This window comes from Loxodonta africana, chromosome 2 (assembly GCF_030014295.1).
Source record: "Loxodonta africana isolate mLoxAfr1 chromosome 2, mLoxAfr1.hap2, whole genome shotgun sequence".
Taxonomy (NCBI): Eukaryota; Metazoa; Chordata; class Mammalia; order Proboscidea; family Elephantidae; genus Loxodonta; species Loxodonta africana.
Window position 1 is genome coordinate 110731197 of NC_087343.1, and position 18558 is coordinate 110749754.

Here is an 18558-nt window from a genome sequence, read left to right on the forward strand (position 1 = left end):
TCATTTTCTCTGCAGATCCTTGATTGTACAGTTAATAGCATTTCCTTCTGGCAGGTAGAAGGTAGGTAAAATTAAAGGAGGGAGTGGGCTGTAGGAGGGGTGAGGTTGGTTATAGAGAGAGAAAATTACAGATAGAACTTCAAACAAGGAGAAAAGCAAGCATAAACAGAGCACTGAGATGATGTTGGGAGATTGGAGTCTTATTGGGTCAGTGGGGAGGTTAAGAAGCAGCGGCAGCAGAATTATTTTGAGTATTAGGTATTTTATAGTGAGTGAAATGGATTGCTATGTTTACACATCGAACCTTCCGCACTGAATTACCAGTTTATCCTTTTCATCCAGCTAACGCACAAGTTTAAAAGCCTCAAAACCTCGCATTTCTTTGACGTCCCTGAAACTATTTCACTACCCTGCCTATTCTCTGGTCATCATTTGTGCTAACCCTTTAAAATGAAGTCCCTGCATTTCATTTAGAACACACAAATTATGTGTTTTAAATGAAATTTAAAGAGGAATGTGCTCTTATAGCAACAATCAACATATATCAGATTTGATATGTTATCTAGAACTACCTCCCAACACCTTAGCTCTATGAGGAGTTTCCCTTTAGGTTGAACCAGTGTCGAAAGACCGGTTGTGCAGAAACAATAGCCTGAAGTTTGTCTGGACTTAGTAAAATGTTGGAAGTTGGAAGAATGATTGATTTTTTTCTAGTCAGTATATTTTTTATTGTAACAATCTCCTGTATTGATTTGTTTACCGTCTATGGTCTTTTCGTGTCATAGTGGATATCTTACCAGTTGTCTGCTTTAAAGTTTCGATATTTAGGATTTTTTCATCTTTGCAGTAATGCCAAAGAAATGTAAGGCTTAGTGGTTTTTAAACTTTGGATTTGGCAATAAGAAAAAGACCTTTTTTTTTTTTTTTAAATAATTTTTATTGTGCTTTAAGTGAAAGTCCACAAATCAAATCAGTCTCCCACACAAAAACCCACACACACCCTGCTACATACTCCCAACTACTTTCCCCCTAATGAGACAGCCCACTCTCTCCCTCCACTCTCTTCCCTCCTGTCCATTTTGCCAGCTTCTAACCCCCTCCACCCTCTCATCTCCCCTCCACGCAGAAGATGCCAACATAGTCTCAAGTGTTCACCTGATCCAAGAAGCTCACTTCTCACCAGCATCCCTCTCCAACCCACTGTCCAGTCCAATCCATGTCTGAAGAGTTGGCTTCGGGAATGGTTCCTGTCCTGGGCCAACAGAAGGTCTGGGGGCCGTGACCATCAGGGTCCTTCTAGTCTCAGTCAGATCATTAAGTCTGGTCTTATGAGAATTTGGGGTCTGCATCCCACTGCTCCCCTGCTCCCTCAGGGGTTCTCTGTTGTGTTCCCTGTCAGGGCAGTGATCGGTTGTAGCCAGGCACCATCTAATTCTTCTGGTCTCAGGATGATGTAGTCGCTGGTTCATGTGGCCCTTTCTGTCTCTTGGGCTCGTAATTGCCTTGTGTCCTTGGTGTTCTTCATACTCCTTTGATCGAGGTGGATTGAGAGCTTGCTAGCATTTAAGACCCCAGATGCCACTCTTCAAAGTGGGATGCAAAATGTTTTGTTAATAGATTTTATTATGCCAATTGACTTAGATGTCCCTGAAACCATGGTCCCCAGACCCCAGCCCCTGCTACGCTGGCCTTCGAAGCATTCAGTTTTTTCAGGAAACTTCCTTCCTTTTGGTTTAGTCCAATTGTGCTGACCTCCCCTATATTGTGTGCTGTCTTTCCCTTCACCTAAAGTAGTTCTTATCTACTATCTAATTAGTGAATGCCCCTCTCCCACCGTCCCTCCCTCCTGCCTCTCGTAACCACAAAAGAATATTTTTTTCTCAGTTTAAACTATTTCTCAAGTTCTTACGATAGTGGTCTTATATAATATTTGTCCTTTTGCAACTAACTTCACTCAGCATAATGCCTTCCAGGTTCCTCCAGGTTATGAAATGTTTCACAGATTCTTTACTGTTCTTTTTCGATGCGTAGTATTCCATTGTCTGAATAGACCATAATTTATTTATCCATTCATCTGTTGATGGGCACCTTGGTTGCTTCCATCTTTTTACTATTTTAAAAGTGTTGCGATAAACATGGATGTGCATATATCTGTTCATGTAAAGGCTCTTATTTCTCTAGGGTATATTTCAAGGAGTGGGATTGCTGAATCCTATGATAGTTCTATTTCTAGCTTTTTAAGGAAGCGCCAAAGAGATTTCCAAAGTGGTTGTACAATTTGACATTCCCACCAGCAGCATATAAGTGTTCCAATCTCTCCACAGCCTCTGCAACATTTATTATTTTGTGTTATTTGGATTAATACCAGCCTTGTTGGAGTGAGATGAAATCTCATTGTAGTTTTGATTTGCATTTTTCTAATGGCTAATGATCGTGAGCATTTCCTCATGTACCTGTTAGCTGCCTGAATGTCTTCTTCAGTGAAGTGTCTGTTCATATCTTTTGCCCATTTTTTAAATGGGTTCTTTGTCTTTTCGTAGTTGAGTTTTTGCAGTATCATGTAGATTTTAGAAATTGGGCGCTGATCAGAAATGTCGTAGCTAAAAACTTTTTCCCAGTCTGTAGGTGGTCTTTTTACTCTTTTGGTGAAGTCTTTGGATGAGCATAGGTGTTTGATTTTTAAGAGCTCCCAGTTATCTAGTTTTTCTTCTGCATTCTTAATAATGTTTTGTAACTCTGTGGGGCAGTTCTACCCTGTCCTATAGGGTCGCTATGAGTCGGAATCGACTCGATGGCACTGGGTTTGGTTTTTTTTTTTTAATACTGTTTGTGCCATGTATTAGGGCTCCTAACGTTGTCCCTATTTTTTCTTCCATGATCTTTATCGTTTTAGATTTTATGTTTAGGTCTCTGATCCATTTTGAGTTAGTTTTTGTGCATGGAGTGAGGTATGGGTCTTGTTTCATTTTTTTTGCAGGTGGCTATGCAGTTACGCCAGCACCATTTGTTAAAAAGACTGTCTTTTCCCCATTTAACTGTTTTGGGGCCTTTGTCAAATATCAACTGCCCATATGTGGATGGATTTATGTCTGGATTCTCAATTCTGTTCTATTGGTCCATGTATCTGTTGTTGTACCAGTACCAGGCTGTTTTGACTACTGTGGCTGTGTAATAGGTTCTGAAATCAGGTAAAGTAAGGCCTCCCACTTTGTTCTTCTTTTTCAGTAATGCCTTATTTATCCGAGGCCTCTTTCCCTTCCATATGAAGTTGGTGATTTGTTTCTCCATCTCATTAAAGAATGTCATTGGGATTTGGATCAGAGTTGTATTAAATATAAAGATCGCTTTTGGTAGAATGGACATTTTTATAACGTTAAGTCTTCCTATCCACGAGCAAGTTATGTTCTTCCACTTATGTAAGTCTCTTTTAGTTTCTTGCAGAAGTGTACTGTAGTTTTCTTTGTATAAGTCTTTTACATCTCTGGTAAGATTTATTCCTGAGTATTTTGTCTTCTTGGGGGCTACTGTAAATGGCATTGATTTGGTGATTTCTTCTTTGGTGTTCTTTTTGTTGGTATAGAGAAATCTAACTGATTTTTGTATCCCGATACTCTGCTGAACTCTTCTATTAGTTTCAGTAGTTTTCTGGAGGAGTTCTTAGGGTTTTCTGTGTATAAGATATGTCATCTGCAAAAAGAGATACTTTTACTTCTTCCTTGCCAATCTAGGTGCCCTTTATTTCTTTATCTAGCCTAATTGCTCTGGCTAGGACTTCCAGCACAATGTTGAAGAAGAGTGGTGATAAAGGTCATCCTTGTCTGGTTCCTGATCTCAATGGGAATGTTGTCTGGCTCTCTCCATTTAGGGTGATGTTGGCTGTTGGCTTTGTATAAATGCCCTTTATTATGTTGAGGAATTTTTCTTCGATTCCTATTTTGCTGAGAGTTTTTATCATGAATGAGTGTTGAACTTTGTTAAATGCCTTTTCTGCATCAATTGATAAAATCATGTGATTCTTGTCTTTTGTTTTATTTATGTGGTGGATTACATTAATTGTTTTTCTAATGTTGAATCATCCTTGCATAAAAAAAAAACACACCTGGTATGAATCGCACTTGGTCATGGTGAATTATTTTTTTGATATGTTATTGAATTCTATTGGCTAGAATTTTGTTGAGGATTTTTGCATCTACATTCATGAGGGATATAGGTCTATAATTTTCTTTTCTCGTGGTGTCTTTACCTGGTTTTGGTATCAGGGATATGGTGGCTTCATAGAATGAGTTTGGTAGTATTCCGTCATTTTCTATGCCCTGAAGTACCTTTAGTAGTGGTGGTGTTAACTCTTCTGAATGTTTGGTAGAACTCTGCAGTGAAGCCGTCCGGTCTGGGGCTTTTTTTTTTGTTGGGAGTTTTTTGGTTACCTGTTCAATCTCTTCTTTTGTTATGGGTCTATTTAGTTGTTCTACCTGTGTTTGTGTTAGTGTAGGTAGGTATTGTGTTTCTAGGAATTCATCCATTTCTTCTAGGTTTTCAAATTTGTTAAAGTATAGTTTTTCATAGTAATCTGATATGATTCTTTTAATTTCAGTTAGGTCTGTTGTAATATCGCCCAACTCATTTCTTATTCAGGTTATTTGCTTCCTCTCCTGTTTTTCTTTTGTCAGTTTGGCCAGTGGTTTATCCATTTTGTTGCTTTTCAGAAAACCAGCTTTTGGTCTTGTTAATTCTTTCAATTGTTTTTCTGTTTTCTTTTTTTTTTTATTTCACTTAGTTCAGCTCTAATTTTTATTATTTGTTTTCTTCTGGTGCCTGTGGGTTTCTCTTGTTGCTTTCTTTCTATTTGTTCAAGTTGTAGGGATAATTCCTTGATTTTTGGCCCTTTCTTCTTTTTGGATGTGTGCATTTATTGATATAAATTGGCCTCTGAGCACTGCTTTTGCTGTGTCCCAAAGGTTCTGATGGGAAGTGTTTTCATTCTCATTGGATTCTATGGATTTCTTTATTCCATCCTTAATGTCTTCTATAATCCAGTCTTTTTTGAGCAGGGTATCGTTCAGTTTCCAAGTGTTTGATTTCTTTTCCCGTTATTGAATTCTACTTTTGTTACTTTATGGTCAGAGAAGATGCTTTGTAATATTTCAGTGTTTCGGATTATGCTAAGGCTTTCTTTAGGACCTAATATGTGGTCTATTCTAGAGAATGTTCCATGTGCACTAGAAAAGAAAGTATACTTGGTTGCTCTTGGGTGGAGTGTTCTGTATATGTCTCTGAGGTCAAGTTAGTTGATTGTGGCATTTAGATCTTCCGTGTCTTTATTGAGCTTCTTACTGGCTGTCCTGTCCTTCACCGAAAGTGGTGTGTTGAAGTCTTCTACTATGATTGTGGAGCTGTCTCTCTCACCTTTCAATGCTGATAGAGTTTGTTTTATGTATCTTGCAGCCCTGTCATTGGGTGCATAAATATTTAATATGGTTATATCTTCTTGGTGTATTGTCCCTTTAATCGTTTTATAGTGTCCTTCCTTATCCTTTCTGATGGATTTAACTTTAAAGTATTTTGTCAGAAGTTAATATTGCCACTCCTGCTCTTTTTTGATTGTTGTTTGCTTGATATGTTTTTTTCCATCCTTTGAGTTTTAGTTTGTTTGTGTCTCTAAGGTGTGTCTCCTGTGGGCAGCATATAGACAGATTTTGTTTTTTAATCCATTCTGCCTCTCTCTGTCTCTTTATTGGTACATTTAGTCCATTTACATTCAGGGTAATTATGGATAGGTATGAATTTAGTGCTATCATTTTGATGTCTTTTTTTGTGTGTTGACAGTTTCTTTTTCCCACTTGATTTTATGTGCTGGGTAGATTTACTTTATATATTGTCCTTTGCTCATATTTATTGTTGTTGATTTTGTTTCTGCTGAGTCTGTATTTTTCCCTTGTATTTTATTTTATTTTGATGAGTAGAATGGTTTGTCTCCTTTGTGGTTACGTTATTATTTACCCCTTTTTTTTTCTAAATTTAAAACTAACTTTTATTTCTTTGTATCGCTGTAGCTTCCTCTCCATATGGAAGGTATATGATTACATCTCTTAGTCCCTCTTTATTATTTTAATGTTGTCTTCTTTTGTATAATAACATTGCTGTTACCTGGTTTTGGGCTTTTTTTTTTTTTTAAATAATTTTGCTTTGTTTTTTTTTTTTGATTTCCCTGTCTGGGTTGACTTCTGGTTGCTCTGCCCAGTGTTCTAGTCTTGGCTTGACCCCTGATATTATTGATTTTCTAACTGAAGAACTCCCTTTCGTATTTCTTGTATTTTTGGCTTGGTTTTTACAAATTCTCTCAACTTGTGTTTATCTGGAAATGTCTTAATTTCACCTTCATATTTAAGAGACAGTTTTGCTGGATATATAATTCTTGGCAGGCAGTTTTTTTCCTTCAGTTTTTTAAATATGTCATCCCATTGCCTTCTTGCCTGCATGGTTTCTGCTGAGTAGTCCGAACTTATTCTTGTTGGCTCTCCTTTGTAGGTGACTTTTCGTTTATCTCTCACTGCTGTTAAAATTCTCTTTTTATCTTTGGTTTTGGCAAGCTTGATTATGTCTTGGTGACTTTCTTTTAAGATCTACCCTATGTGGAGTTCGGTGAGCATCTTTGATAGATATCTTCTCATCTTTCACAATATCAGGGAAGTTTTCTGCCAACAAATCTTCAACAATTTTCTCTGTATTTCTGTTATCCCTCCCTGTTCTGGTACTCCAATCACTCGTAGGTTATTTCTCTTGATAGAGTCCCATATAATTCTTAAGGTTTCTTCATTTTTTGAAATTCTTCTATCTGATTTTTCTTCAGATATAGTAGGGCCAAGTGATTTATCTTCGAGTTCAGAAATTCTAACTTCTACTTGCCCAATTCTGCTCCTCTGACTTTCTATTGAGTTATCTAATTCTGTAATTTTATTGTTAATCTTATGAATTTCTGATGGTTGTCTGTCTGTGGACTTTTGCAGCTTATTAAACTTCTCATTATGTTCCTGAATAATCTTTCTAATTTCTTCAGTTGCTTTATCTGTGTGTTCTTTGGTTTGTTCTACATATTGCCTCATTTCCTTCCTGATGTCTTGAAGGGTTCTGTATATTAACCTTTTATATTCTGCATCTGGTAATTACAGGAATGCACTTTCATCTACAAGATCCCTGGATTCTTTGTCTTGAGAGCCTGTTGAGGTGATCATTGTCTGTTTCTTTATGTGACTTGATATTGACTGTTGTCTCTGAGCCATCTATAAGTTATTATATTAGTTTATGCTTGCTTATTTTGTCATAACTCCTTGCTTTGTTTTGTTTTGGTATACCCCTGTGGGTTGCTTGAGTGAGGTGGGTTGATTATTTTCACCTTTGGAACTCTAGTGTCCTGTCCCCACTGGCTAGAGCCGTTATGAGGTGTATCAGTCTAGGAGTCTGTTCAGTTTTCTTTTATGAATTCAGCTCAGGTTTCCAGGTAGCTGATACGAAGTGTGTGGTACAGGCCATGTCTTACAGTCTTATAAGCACAGGGGTGATTGGCATATGTACTGGTATCTGATTGCGGCAGGGGGTCACGGTCTGAACAAGGCAGGGGGCTGAGATCCGACTCCCAGCTGTCTCTGAGGAAAACGCGTCTCTGTTCCCTAGAGCGTGCTGGCGGGTGGGTTCTGCAGATGGACCATGGGCACCCAAAGTTTTTGGTTGTAAGGACTGGGAGGTACCAGTTATCTTTGGACCCCTGTTACGGGTGGCTGGGTGACCTGAGTGGCCCTACCAGTCCTTTGGTCCCTGATGTGGGTAGGTGAGGACTTTGTTTAATAGGCAGAGCAGTGTCAAACGTCAAACACCCACCTCTCCACCGCACAGCTGAAATGGTTGGAGTTTGCCAACAAGGGCCTATTCTCCTGAAATAGGCCCACACAGGTCCAGGCAGAAGGGAAAGTGCTCAAGGTCCACGAGTGGTTCATGCCTGGATAGGAGCCGCTTCTGTCCTGAGCTTCTCTGGTTAATGGAGCTAGGAAATTATCTTTTCCCCCCAGTTGCAAATGTTTTCCTTCCCCAAGGCCAGGAGGATGGCTCTAGGTACTCACCAGGGTGTATCTCAGGCCCAGGGATTCAGCCGCTGAAGCCGGCTTGGGGGTAGGGGGGTGCAGTAAAATATACACAATTACTTAGCTTTTGCCAGGAGTGCCGTTCTCCTCAGGTTCCAGAGGTATGAGTAGGCTATGTGGCTGGCTGCTTCTCCCTGAGGAAACTGCGGCTGAACGCTAGTACCAGACCGCTTCCGCCGTCGCTGCCAATGCTCCAGGAATTGTGCCTGAGGACTCCCCGCGATTCAGGCCCAGTAACTCTTCTCCACTTCTGAGCGGCCTCTTCCTCCCGGTTTCCCTCAGTTCGTTGTCTAAGCTTACCTTTGATGCTCAGGGCTCCCAGCTTGTTACAAATATACTCGTTTCACATGTTTTTTCAGGTGTGTGTTATAAAGAGGGGTCGCTGGAAGCGTCTGTCTATTCCGCCATCTTGGCTCAGCCCCTCAGTCCTTGCATTTTTTCAAGAAAAAGATCGTTTTTGATGAAGGGTTTAATGAATCATCCAGAAATTTATACTTAGGCTTCGTGACAGCTAGTGATTATCAGATTGCAGTTATTTTTCAGAGGTGTTTATCCCAAGCCAAGGCTTTATCCTATTGATTATTTGAATCGTGAGTTAACTCTCATGTTAATTCAATAGCTTACCTCAGTAATTATTCTGTCAGCCTGTTTAACATTACCATACTACGGCTAGAAACACATTTTTAATATTTTTGACTAGATAATTAAGGCATTCTCTTCCTAACTTACAGTAGGAAAGATAAACAAGTATGTAAGGGATACGATACCACACTAAAAGAATAATTAATTTCTTTGATAAGGATCAGCACAAAGCTGGTTCCTATGAGGCAGAGTTTAAAGATTTCCCAGTTGTCCAACTTCTCCAAACTCTTGTATCACTCCATCATCTCTGACATCAACTACTCCCCTTCCCCTCAGTACTCTCTCTCTCATCTTTGGGTTCTGTAACTTGCTGCAGTGTCTCACAGAACTTACCAGCTGTATCAAGGAAGTGGCTCATGTGGTTGTGGATGCTGGCAAGTCCCAAATCTGTTGGTCAGGCATAGGCTTCTCCTGACCCATTTAGCTGCAGGGATTGACAAACATAAACTGGCAGTTCAGACCACAGGCTGCTGGTTCACAAGGCTGTGGAAGCTGGTGAGTCTGGTCAGATGATAGGCCGCTGGCCCATGGGGCTGAGGAGGCCAGCAAATCCCAGGATTGGCCAATCAGGAGGCAGGTCTCTGGTTCAATACCCAAGAACTGGAGGTTAGATGATCACAAACCCGCCACGGGACCCAGATGCAGAAAGAGAGAGAGCCCCACCAGGACATCCACACATATACCTTAGATGCAAGTCACACCCCAGGGAAAGGTGTAACGAGTAAGCCCCGCCCTCCTGCAAGGCTTCGACTCAAGACATACCCCACGCCAATCCTGCATCATCAACATATAGAGGTCAGGATCTACAACACATAAAATGGAGCACAGCCACACACAATACTGGGAATCTTGACCTGGCCAAGTTGACACAGAACCCCAACCCTCACAGATTCCATGTACTTTATTTGCATACTCCTTTTTTTTTTAACCAGTCATTGTGTGTGAGTCACAAAGATCATGGCTGGAAGGGCCATGTTAAGTAATTCATTGTACTGCACACACTGTTACAGATGCCCCCATTTCTTTATTCCCCTTCACAGCAGAACTGCTCAGTCGTCTGTGCATGTTTTCTGCAGTTCTTCTCCTCTTGCTCTTTCTTGAATGGACTCCTTTTATACCCCCCTGCACCACAACATGGCTTGTGTCAAGATCCTGAGTGACTTTGATGACAATACAGGGACAGTTCTCCTCTGACTTGACCTTTCAGCATCACTTGACACAGGTGGTCACTCTACTTCTATAAATAGCACATTCTTCTGATTTTCCTTCAGCCTAAGTTGCTCTTCTTCTCAACCTCATTGCTCGTTCTTCATCATCTTCCTGACTTTAAAAGTCAGAGTATCCCAGGGCTTAGTCCTTGGCTCTGATTTCTTCTTTCGTGGTCTTTATGATCTTATTCAGCGACATATCTTTAAGTTTCATCTGCATGCTGACAGTTTTCACATTCATATTGCTGATCTGAACCTCTCTCTTGAGCTCTAGGTGGCATATTTCCACTTGGGTATCTAATAGGCATCTTGAACATGATAAGTCCAAAATTCCTGATCATCGCCCTGTGCCAATCCTGCACCTTTAATAGTCTTTCCTACCTCAGTTGATGGCAACTTCATGGTTCTAGTTTTGCACTGTCCCAGTATGGTAGCCACTTAGCCACGTGTGGATGTTGAGCACTTGAATATGGCTAGTCTGAATTAAGATGTGCTAGAAAAAAAAAAAAAAAAAAAAAACTAGTTTTTTTTTATAAAAATTCAGATTTCAAAGACTTAGTGCAGTAAAATAATATAAAATATTTTATTAATATTTTGTATTGATTGTCGAAATGATATTTTGGTTATACTGGGTTAAATAAAATATATTTAAAAATTTATTTCACCTTTTTTGCTTTTTTTAACTGTGACTATCAGAAAATTAGAAATTAAATGTATAGTTCACATTGTAGTTCTATTGGCCAGCCCTTTTTTGTTTTTAATTTTTGTTGTGCTCTAAGTGAAAGTTTACAAACCAAGTCAGTCTCTCATACAAAAACTTATGTACACTTTGCTGTATACTCCTTGTTGGTCTCCCTCGAATGAGACAGCACACTCCTTCCCTCCACTCTATTTTCGCGTCCATTCTGGCCAGCACCGTTTTTAGTTGCTCAGCTCAGAAACCTTGCAGTCATCCTTTCCCCCTCTATTCTTATAACTCCATATCCTGTTGGTGCTGCCTTCAAAATATATCCAGAATCTGAGTACTTTTCACCACCTCCCTATGTTCCTTCCTGCTTGCTTGTGCTTCCCATCCATAAACAACTCCTGAAACCCTCCAGGGTAGACATGCAAAATATCTATATTCTCACATTCTCTGTACAGAGGTGCATTAAGGTGAGACCCAGAATAAATCCGTTTAAGACAACAAAAGCAAATGACATGAACAAAGCATTCTAATATAATTTGGGAGAAAATGAAAGGGTGTCACTTGCTAGACGAATTTTGAAAGTTCTGATATTTCTTTTAAATAATATAATCCTGTTCTAAACGTTCTCATTTTGTTGAATTTCAGTAGAGTGATTCTTAGGTGTCCAAAATATTTGGATACTTTTTCAGATATTGCCTCTTCTGCATTAGAATTGCCTTAGAGAAAGAGTATAGCACATAGCAGTATAATAAAATAGAAATACTTTTAAGAGGCTGTTCATCCTGTCACTAGATAATACATTTTCTTCTTAATTGGTAGTGCTCATATATATATATGTGTATGTGTGTGTGTGTGTGTATATATATATATATATATACACATACATATATATACACACATATACATATGGCCTGTACTGTGTGTGGCAGATCGAGTTTTATTTATGAGGGAAAGTACATGTTATGTCTCTTGTACGCTATGAAAATTTGCAGTTCTGTCATTTACACTGGATGGTTTTGCTATAGTAATTAAAACACAGATGGAGCTTGTTTCTTTCCCAAGTGTTTGATCGGCAGATTACTCTGTGATCAACACTCCTCTCCGTTGAACACATCAGTACCATCTGCCTTAAGTCTGTTTGGAGAGGGAGGTCACAGTGGAATTTCCTGCTCACCACATGAGCCAGTTTAAACTCTCAGTTTGAATAGCATCTATATTCCTCTTGCTGAAACCATCAAATGACTTATGGAAAATTATATATGATATATAAGGGTCTTCATGATGGTTGGTTTGCAGCCTAATGAAATATGCATTAATAAATATGTTTTTTACACCTGGTTCAGCCCTTCAAAATGGAATGACCTGAGACATTAGAGATTTTGATTGTGGAAGATTTTGTGTCACCAAAATTTTCTTTATAACATCTTCCACCTATAATCTATCAATGTTCTTATGAAAAATAAATGCGTAGAAAAAATAACAGTGAAAAAACACACCAAAATACCAGGTTGTTACCTTTGGGGGATGAAACGACAGGATTGAGTTTTCTTCCCTTTACATTCTTAACTTACCAAATCATCTATAACCAGCATATATTACCTTCAGAATAGTTTATCAGTGAAGGTAACTTTAGCTCTGTAACAGGAAAAATATTAGTAGCTTGTCGAAACAAAAGTTATCCTGAAGCCTGTTTTTCAAATATTAGACAGACATATAAGACAAACAATAACACACCTGAGGAGTGCGCTTCTTAGTTGAATCAAATATACAAGACCAAATGGGGAGCTCCTGTCCAAAAGCAGGACGAGGAGGCAAGAAGGAACAGGAACTGTATGAATGGACACAGGGAACCGGGGGTGGAAAGGGGGAGTATGCTTTCACATTGTGGGGATTGCAACCAATGTCACGAAATAATATGTATATAAATTTTTGAATGAGAAATTAACTTGAGCTGTGAACTTTCACCTAAACCCAAAAAAAACTCATACGATAAAATAAAATATGCTTTTTAAAAATACCCATCACTCCTTTTCTCTGATTAAAATATTTAGAGAATAACATAAAATCACTACGTCTTGAAAAGTTAAAGTTTCTAAATTGAGCTGATTGGGCATTTTGTTTTCAGCTACGCTATTAGAGATGATTTCAGATGAGGGTCTTCTGTTTTGAACCAGGAGTGCAAGCATTAGTTACATGTGAAAATACCCTAGTATGCTATCTCCTAATCCAACATGAAAATAGTTTCAAAGAATATGCCAATTAAAAAATTGTGTATATTTATAGTTGTTAGGTTATGATGAATGTTACTTCTTTATTTGGATACCAGAATAAGAAATGGATAGAAATTTACATTCATCTGGTGTTGATGCAGGTAAGTGAACGTAGGTTGATTATTAGGTAGGAGAAAAAATACATTTAAAACACTGAAAGCATGGAAACAATGACATTTTTTATAAGAAAGAAAAAAAAAGCAATTATTTGTTATCCTAGAAAAATATATTTAGAGCTGTATATTTACTTTTTTTTCTTTTTACTTAAAGAAACATACATTCTAGATTTGTGGAGAATCCACATGTATTACGCATAATAGCATGAATTCTATGTATAATTAAATCATAGAAAACTGGTTTGAGTACTCCTTCCCCATCCAAGTGGATAAATTATTATGATTGACAAGGTGAAAAACATGCTATGTAGTCCATACGGGAGGAAAAAAAAAATTAAGCTATTGGCTACAGAATGTTAGAACAAAGAATAAAGGAATTGGATTGAAAAGCATTCTGAAGAACCCTGGAATACACTCACTGTTTATGGTTCTGTTGGAAACCTACTTACAGTAACGGGCAAGAGTGACTTTTGGGACACTTTGGCAAGGTTTTGAAGATTAGATTTGTAAAGCTAATCCCTTCACAGTTGGAGTGAAAAAATAAGATGAGCCTTGGAGGTGAACCAACAGAAAAGAAGGAAAATAATTATGAATCCATAGAAATGTATCATCTTCTGTTACCAGAAACCTTTAAAGATAAACCTTAAATTAACTTCTCATTTTGTTTGAGTATATAATTACCTCAGTTCAAACTTGGATTTTAAAAGGTAAGGGTGGAAGTGGGGAGAGAGAAAGAAGAGTTTTAACTGTAATGATTTAAAAATTTTGTGGTAAGTATCCCGAGGAGCCTACATTCTCATAAGGGAAGATAAGTGAATAACTTCAACACAAGAGATGAGTCTAAACACCCTAAAACAAAGTCCAACAACAACCTGAACATACCTTTGTTCACTTGGGTTCTCCTACTCTAACTGCACTGTCTTCTTCCCAATCTGTTCTTTCTGTGCCAGGTTTATTTTGTATTGATATTTTCTATATAGTTTACATTTTGAACATCCATTTTATTGCGAGTATATATAACATGGGTTTCACATATCATTTCAATAGTAACAGCAAACATCTATTGAGTACTTACTGTGTGCCAGGCGGTTTTCTAAGTACTTTATCATTTCATTTTCACAGCACCTTCTGAGGAAAATACTATTACATGACCTTATTTTGCAAATGAAGAAACTGTCTAAAATGACTCAACTAGTTCAGTAGAGGAATTGGGATTTAATCCCTGGCAGACTGACTCCAAAAAAAAGACTCCAGATTACTCTAAACCAAAAATCCAAACCCAGTGCCGTTGAGTCGATTCCAACTCATAGCAACCCTGTAGGACAGAGTAGAACTGCCCCACAGAGTTTTCGAGGAGCGCCTGGCTGGTTCGAACTGCTGACCCTTTGGTTTGCAGCCGTGGCACTTAATCTCTATGCCACCAGGGTTTCCCCAGATTACTCTAAGTGCCATTTAAATAGATTCAATCCCTAGAATTGCCATTAGTGTGAAGACTAAATGCCTTCCCCCATCACTCCCTCCTCCCGGAGTAAAGCCATCGAAGGGACAACAGAAGAGAAGCTTTTAGAAAGTTTGCAAGAGATCAAGAAAGAACTCTTGGGATGAGAAATTCAACTGAAAAGAGGGAAGAGAAGCTGCAGTCTGGAGAGACTCAGTGGGGAGCAGACTGCTTAGCATATAAGCAGACTGGCACGTGGCCACCTCTACCTCTACGTGCTCCCTGCTGCGCCTGTCCACCTGGATCCCTCCCACTCTTTCTGGGCTGATGGCAACTGAGAGACAAGGTAGGAAAAGTACTCCTTAGTGGAAAAGATGTTTCTTTTTTTTTCCGTTGAAAGGACTTTCTGAGCACCTGGCTTAGGTCGTGAATGGGATATAGAAAAGTGAATCTCTCGTCTTCAGACATGGTAGCAGAAAGTGCACCGGGCTGAGGGGGTGTGAATTCCTATCTGAGCTCCAACCTTTACACTCATTTTCCCTGGTTCTTTGTTTCCTGGGGGGTGATATGAAGGAGCTGGGCTGAAAGGCCTAGAGCCCCTGACAGCTCTGAAAGCAGTTTGTGATGATCAGGAGCTTATACTCTAGCTGAAGAGACATGAGAAATGTTTATTAAAAAAACTAAATACAGGTAAAACTAATATAAGGTGGAAAAAAAGTAGAACAGGTGTTGTCTCTGGGCTGGGAGTTGACTGGAGGCTAGTTACCTGCTGATGTGGTTACATGGGTGTATAATTTGTCAAAGTTCACTGAATGGTACCCTGAAGATTTGAGTTTTTCTATGTGTGTTTTAACTCAACAAAACAGCACATTATATTCTTTAATATTCTTATGTTAAAGAATATAAGGGTGTCATTTTTTAAAATGTATCTCAAATCAAGGTAGCGGTTCCAAATGGCTGAAACGCCAGATAGAAACTAAGGATTGGAGAGAAATGCTGCGTTAGGAAGGTGGGGATGAAGATGTTATAAATAGGTCTACGATAATAATAACAGTTATCTTCAAATCAGTTCTGACCTGTGGTGACCCCAACTGTGTCAGATTAGAACATTATATTATATTTTGGAAGTAGATTGCCAGACCTTTCTTCCCAGGTCCTCTGGGTGGACTTGAACCTTCAGCCTTTCAGTTAGCAACCAAGCATATTAACTGTTGGACCCCCTAGGGATTCCAACCTAATAATAAACCTTCCTTTTTTGTGTGTATGATGAATCATTGTTTTGCTTCCCTTAACTGTTTTTGTTTCTTGAAATATTTTTGAGACTGTTTGGTATTTCTGTTTTTCCTTGTCTTTTCCAAGTTGAGTCACATTTTTGCTTTATCCTTTTTTTTTAAACTAGCTGCTCATCTTTCTTTAAATAATAAAAAAATATATATAGACCTCCTTAATTTTTTTTCTTTTTTAAATCTGGCAGTTACTGTGAGTGGCTTACATGCCTAGATAGTTCCTGGTACATAGTAAACAATAAATATTAGTCACACAGATCTGTTGGATTTATATCACTATTTATTTGTGCTTCAGCATGCTGCATGGTTTTTGCTTAACCAATTAAACATTCACCTACTTATTCACCCCTTTTTTCAAAGAGAGATGATGTGTTAGTGGCCCTTAATCAAAACCAAACCTATTGCCGTTGAGTCTATTCTGACTCATAACAACCCTGTAAGACAGATTAGAACTGCCCCATAAGAGTTTTCAAGGAGCGCCTGGTGGATTCAAACTGCTGACCTTTGGGTTAGCAGCTGTACCTGTTAACCACTATGCCACCAGGGTTTCTGGTGGCCCTTAGACTCCTTCGTTCTTTTTTAGGAAGCACCCTTTTAATCAGGTACTTTAGCTTATTTAAAATTTTTAACTTTGTTTACAATCTTGAATTATTACTTCACTGCCTCCTTTCACTCTTGTGGTCAACTAACTTACCCATATGGGCAGATGGCAAATGAAGAGTGACACTGATTGAAATCTATACTTTTGTTATATACAATATAAAAGAAAAAAAGTGGTTATGCATGATCTACTGTGTTCAATGCCATGAGTCCTAGATGACAATATAATTAAAAATGCATTATAATAAAATTTCTTGCATTAAACCAGACGGAGAGATTGAAAGAGAGGGAGTAGATGAAAGAAATTGGCATAACGCTCTGAAGGACGCATAAGAGAGGGCAGCAGTGTCTCTGCTCTGCTCTGTTGTTCCTCATGTTCTACACTAACCCAAGGCATCAACTGGGTTAACTTGCTTACATTTTTGCTGGTTTGAATTCATTCTGGGCCATGTTGATTTAGTGTTGGTCATTTTTGGTCTTCTTTTCCCCTTCATTCCTGTATATTCATAAAGTCCATGCTTGATGTTACTTATTTCCCAAATCCAAAATGCAAAACTGACCCTAGGGAGTGAGGGTAAGAACAGAAAGTAGATTAATGACATAGACATCAGAAATCAGTGTACAACAGACAAAATTGAGGTGGGCTAGGGACATAGCCTAAGAGTGTGACCAAGGTCTGATCTAGGAAACCTGTCTTTGACTACCTTTCATTCCCCAGCAGGTAAAGACATGCTGGGACTCATGTGCTCAGGCAGGTGGGGATGGAGGAGGATTGTGGTTCAGTAACTTAGATCATTATATCCTTTATTCCCAGGAGAACTATCTAACTGCAAACTGCCAAAGGGGTTTAATTTGAGCTAGTTTTGATATCTTAGAGGGTCATTCAAAGAGTTTTGATTGAATAGAAATAGGCTACAAGCAGTGCTAATATCTTAAGTCATGGGGATAATAAGGATGGGATTAGAAACCTTCTGAAGAAAGTAAACACATTTCTAAAGTACATTGTACATATTTTAAACTCTTGATTCTTTGTAATATAGTTCAGTGGGATACCAGATTAGACTGTCAGGCCCAAGAGAAGTGAATCCCCAACTGGGCCTTATTAACACCAGGCCCTCTCAGAAATGAAAAGAAGACGAGTACCACTTCCATTTTTTTAAGGCTCTTGGATTATTAAAAACTGAATTCTAAAATCAGGTTACAAAATCTGCAGCATATTGCAAATGTTTACGTTTAACTTGTTAAACCCCTTTTAAAACTTTCACAAGATACAATGGTTGGATGTGTAATGTAATTTGAGAATAATGTTGGGAGTCCAGATTTAAGGCTCTTTTAGCAAGCCAAATAGCCCTCTGTTTTCCCACGGCCAGCCTTCCATAGTTTCTGAGTAATGCATATTTAAAACTTCCAAATGGAGGCTGATAACGGTTATCTTTACAGAACTGTATAATATTGAGAACAACACATTCTCAGTAGCCTCTTTAAAATGGAAAATTTTGGTGGGAGAAGGAGAGGGTGGTTGAAGAATATAGAATCATAGGGAAGATAAGAAGAAATATCAGGAAAAGTTACTTCATAATTAGATTCTTCATGGTTATAAATTTTATCACCAAAGCAGGAAGTTTTAAGACCCTCAGAATTTGTTACAGATTAGAGCCACAATGTTTATTTAGTAACATTGAGTTGAAATAGAGTCACAAGTTGCTATAAAACCTTGCTAAACTTTAGGACAAAGAGTTACAAGAGAAAAAAATACATATTTTTAAAAAAATAGGTAGGAGTTAATATTATATTCTAGTCCTGATATTTTTAAAATCAAAGCTTTAAATTTTTTTTATATTTTTTATGTTTCATTTTAAGTATGTGATCATCTTGTAGAACTTTGGTATGGGAGATAATTAGCCATGAAAGATTGAACAACTGGGTGATTCAGGCTTCCTGCCTCTGTGACTTGATTCCTGGAAGGAGCAGTGGGACAGATGTTAAACTACAATCAGGGCGAGCAATTAAAACCAAGTAATTGTAGAACACGCTTGATCAGGAATTGAGTTATGGATCCCCTCTTTTCCATGGTTTTATTTTTCCCCAAGAGTGGGCATGGAGATAAAAAATGAAATATGACCCAGAGTCAAGCTCTAAACTCTAGTTCTGACTTCAATATAAACCTTTATAGTCTTT

General features: G+C 38.4%; 1 protein-coding gene across 15 annotated transcripts in view; it reads left to right on the forward strand.

Annotated features, from left to right (window-relative positions):
- PAM (peptidylglycine alpha-amidating monooxygenase) overlaps positions 1-18558 on the forward strand; it is a 338792-nt gene that overhangs the window by 72836 nt on the left and 247398 nt on the right. The window contains exon 1 of one of the 15 annotated variants that reach the window (XM_064274470.1): positions 14041-14840. The exons of the other annotated variants lie outside the window; for them this stretch is intronic. The gene's annotated coding sequence lies outside the window, so the exon portion shown is untranslated. Of the gene's footprint in view, positions 1-14040; positions 14841-18558 lie in introns of those variants that run through there. 15 annotated transcript variants of the gene reach the window in all.